The following is a 4,554-nucleotide window of genomic DNA, read 5'->3' on the forward strand; positions in this document are numbered from 1 at the left end:
TGCAGTGAGGTGCCGTGTATGTGATGGGTCAGAAACATTTTTTTCCTCGCTTGGACAGAGATTAATAGGCCGTTTGAGATCCATGGTTTCCTATGGAGCTTTTCTTTACGTGATAGAACACTATATGGGGCATGTATGTTTATAGATATATGAAATAAATCTAACAGACTAACAATTAGTGAGATATCAGGATCAACATCATGGAGGGCAAGATTAGAAATGTTGGTATTTAGGTTATGCAAGAATTTATCAGGGTCAAAATTTATTTTTTCGGATCATTACTTTTTTATGGGTTAGTCTCAGGTCGACAGACTTTATTAGTAGAAATATTGGGAGGTGATCAGATATATCTTGTATTATAATTCCAGGTATCATTTAGTTGTGTTGATTATTTGTATAGAAATTGTCAATTAGTGTATGGCTAGAGCAAGTTACACGAGTTGGCTTAGTAATCATGAGAAGTCACTCGTTGGAGTAAATCATTGTTAGAAAGTTATTCGTGGCTTTATTCGAATCATGTTTAAGTAGGTCAATATTTATGTCTCTACAGATGTAGTACGACGTTCTCATTGCGTTGAGTAAGATTAGAGTGTCTTCTAGTCGCCGTTCGAAGGGATCGATATCGTGATTACGGTGCCTGTATATAACTCCAATGATGTAGGGCTTGTTAGGATTTTTGGTGAAAATTTCAATCCATAGGTTTTCTCATCTGGCCAATTTCATTTCCATCTCGGGTTTTATAGCAAATTTTAACCGTTTGTTGACATATAGGCCATCACCACCGGCATTCACCAATAGCTGTCTCTGAAACAAAGCTAAACTCATTCAGATGAGCAGATACAAAGGTATAATTAATTAGGAAGGTTTATAATAGTTGGACTCAGTGAGTTTAGCTTTGTTTCAGAGACAGCTATTAGATCTGGTAGTGTTGGTAGCGATATTAGTAAGTCTTCTAGTTTGTGGAGATTCTTCAGCAAGCTACGAGCCTTAATGTGAATAATTATAAGATTATTTTTATGTTTGGAATTTAGGAGATTATTGAGCTTTTCTGATTTATAGTAGACGCTAGTTCCTTGTAATAAATATTGGTCTGGGTCATGCTCATCATCTTTTGTGGCACAAAGAGCAGGGGAAAGATTTACTGAGGGTAGTTGAAAAAATTTCAGAAGCGACGCGTGGTCGTTATATAGGTCAAGCAGATCATCGTTATCAAATTTTTGAAAGGGGATTATGTTGTCAATTCACGCATTGCAGTAAAATCTTTCATCAGAATTTGAGAGTGTGATAACGTCTATCCTTGTTAGCTGAGTGCATTTTAGGTGACACCAGTTAAGACATATGTCACATAGTAGGCGGTCCTGATTGTTTTTGGATGGTTTGGTACATTTAACACATGAATATTCGGCCATTAGTGGGAGTGGGGGTTGGTATGATATCTGTCGTGTCGCTTGTTTAGACGGTAGCTTGTTGGGTGGTGTAGCCTAGTTTTGTTAAATCTTGTATATATTTTATGTTAAGGGTTTCTGATTCATCGGACTTTTTTAGATATATCTGCCCGTGTCTAGTCCATGCATATTTATATTTAAGTATTCTTTCTGACTGTCTGGCATGATAGTAGAGGACAGGATTTGTTTTAGTGAGGCTCTCGTTGATGAACAAAGGGCTGTTCGAACTGAAGCAAAGATCTTTGGCTGTACCCGCATTCTTCCTGGCAGCAAAAAACTTATCTCTATCATTCGGCATACAAATTTTACAATAATGGCAGGGTTAGCTCTTGACCGGGGTTTAGAGAGTCAGTGGGATACGCTGATATCATCAGTCGTTACGTTGACCCTCATATGCTCCGCTACTCTGGCAACCAGATTGTTTGTAGATTCATGTTCAGTTTGAGGTACACCAGAGATTTCGGTGGTGTCCCTGCGGCCGTACTGTTTTAAGTCGTTAATCGTAGCATTGCTTGCATTAAGGTTGCGTTCTAGTGTATTTACCGTTGATTTTAGGATTTCTGTTTTCTTCCTCAATTACTTTCATTCTGTTAAGGGCTCTTTCTAGGTGTAGCTTTATTTCCTCGTATTGAGAGGAGAGGAACTCTTGGCTGATTTTAATCTCGTTTAGTTCTTTATGTAAAGGGGCTGTTTCATTCTCTATAAAACGTCTCACCTGTGCCTCAACACGTTCAATGGACGTCTTTAGTCGTTGCTCCATGCCTAAGAGGTGTCTCTCGTCGTCTTCATTCTCCGGAGGCCGAGTCCTTCTAACGTTTGGAGCGAGACATCGCCTGGCCAGGTGGATGATAGAGCTTAGTACGCTGAGTAGATGTAGAAATAGATGCAGTCCTCGTAGATAGTAGTAATAGAGTCTGAGTAGATGATCGGTTTATTGAACTGGTGAGTGATGAGTGGCGTCGACAGTCCGGGGCAATGCCAACGGTGTTATGGTGAGATATGTCACTTCCGGTTGGTTACTTCAGTCTTTACCTGACTTCCGGCTGATTTTTATTTAAATAGATAGCGGACTGGGGCTTTTTTTTATCGCAGCCTCAGGTATGTGTGATAAAAAAAACACTGATTAGTACTCAGTAGCAGTACAGGTGACGATTGCTCTGGATTTCTTGGGTTCCGGAAGTGCCGATAGAGAAGTAGAAAATTGGGTAAATATGGCGGGAAACTCAAGTGTATAACAGGTATGAATTTTTGGATCGCAGGTGCAGGATCTCAGGCTTGTTAGGTGCACAATCAGATGTGGGTAAGATGTGCTAATATTCTTTTTGGAGCTGTTGAGTTGGAAGCTGTAGGGGTGAGGAGAAGATTTGTGAGTTATAGGATGATTGTTTGGAGAGAAGACGAAGCAAATTAAGTTCAGACTGCCATCTTGTGATCGATTTACTTACTGACAAGCTTGACACGATTTGAAGTTTTTCATCGTTGTACGGGTATATATTCCTGTTTATGGCTCATTACGTTTTGTTTTACGATGCCATCGTATGTAAACACGGGTTACGAGCAATGCTTTCTGCCCACCAGAAACTGCGCATGCTCCAAAATGACGTAGTTTGTTTACCAACTTGAACGCCCCTATAGCTGCGGGCGGACATGTGGGAACTTTGCCACATCCGGAACTTTCTTAACCTAGCAACCAGCTGTGCCGGTGAAAACAATTAACAGCCTATCTCCGTGAGCTTACACAGGCAATACCTGATTTCCAAACCAAAAGCATATTAATTCCCTTGAATATATGCCGAAAAATTGTGTAGTAGTAGGTTGTCACAATGTAACATGTGTTTTACACATGTTCATTGCATTAGTAATTGTAGATAGATTTAGTTGTACATAGAAGCAGGGTTCGGCGTTTAGCATAGAGATGAGAAATAGCTAGGTTGGGACTAGTGGACACGTTACACATCTACGGGTCAGATGTGGTTTTCGCGCGCAATCATTTGAATAGCAGAGTGTTAGTGTGTGTGATTGGCTAGGGTAGAGTAGAGCTGGACAGTGATTGGATAAGAGAGTGATATGTAAGACTTTAGAGGCATTTTAAGGGGAGGTTGGAACTGACGGTTGGACGGGGAGAGACTGGACGACGCGACTTTTGACTGTTTGTTTGTAAACAATATATTTCTTTAGTGAACACAAAATTATACTTCTTTTTGATTAGTTTTACTATAAATTATAACATACAAACTACGTTCCTACATTTGGTGCCGTGACCAGGGATTAAAATGTTAGCAGGAACGGGGATTAAAAGGGTTAAGAATGAACATGTTTTGATTCTGAATGATGGTTGTTTTAGTAAATTGGGGGTAAGATTTGGTTGGATAAGGAGTTTGAAGTGTGGGTATTACATAAGATTGCGGTTTTGATATATGTGTGCACGCATATATTAAAGGCATGGTTATAGTGATATCGGTTAGGAGAGAGATACTGTTCGGTGGTTTTTTTTTATAATTGTTGCAGTTGCGGGGCATCCAGAGAGGAGAGTACATCGGACGAATCTTCCGCTACACAGAGTTGGTCAAATATTTCGGCAGGACATCGAGGCGGCAGTCAGTATACCAGTTTGGCAAGGAGCGAAAAACTACCGTCATCACTTCAGTAACGTCAACACTTTAACGACGCAATACTTTAGCGAGAATTCAGCAGAGTCGTCGACCTTCAAATTTCTGAGAACAATATTTGTTAACACAAACACTAAGGTGTTAGCAGATTGGCAGTGCTGGTGAACTTTTGGCATAAACCATTGGACATTATCGAAGAAATTAAAATGCCACAGCACATTTTGACAATTGCGTCCTGAAATCAATTATTGCATCGGCATCAGAAGAAACAGCGCATAGATCAACATTAAGGCCAGGGAGGACATCGTAACATCGTCGAGGATCAAGACTATTATATTATATTGTATTGTATGTATTTTATTGTGTGGTTGTTTTTGTATTTCAGGTATGCAGTATGTATTATGGTATATTATTGGGTTTTGGGGGTTGTATTTCAGGTTATGCATTGTTGGTATGTAATGAGTTGTTGTGTTGCATTGGGGTTGGTGTAGTTTGTGTAT

The 4,554-nt window shown here is 39.8% G+C and overlaps 1 long non-coding RNA gene across 1 annotated transcript; it reads left to right on the forward strand.

The window, feature by feature from the left end:
• The first annotated feature begins 1,603 nt into the window (after positions 1-1,603).
• On the forward strand, positions 1,604-4,318 carry LOC106807540. Its single transcript, XR_001393680.1, has 3 exons — positions 1,604-1,614; positions 2,314-2,318; positions 3,823-4,318. It is a non-coding gene; the product is annotated as an uncharacterized LOC106807540 (long non-coding RNA).
• Positions 4,319-4,554: the final 236 nt, after the last annotated feature.

The sequence above is a fragment of the Priapulus caudatus genome, unplaced genomic scaffold, assembly GCF_000485595.1.
Source record: "Priapulus caudatus unplaced genomic scaffold, Priapulus_caudatus-5.0.1 Scaffold221, whole genome shotgun sequence".
Taxonomy (NCBI): domain Eukaryota; kingdom Metazoa; phylum Priapulida; class Priapulimorpha; order Priapulimorphida; family Priapulidae; genus Priapulus; species Priapulus caudatus.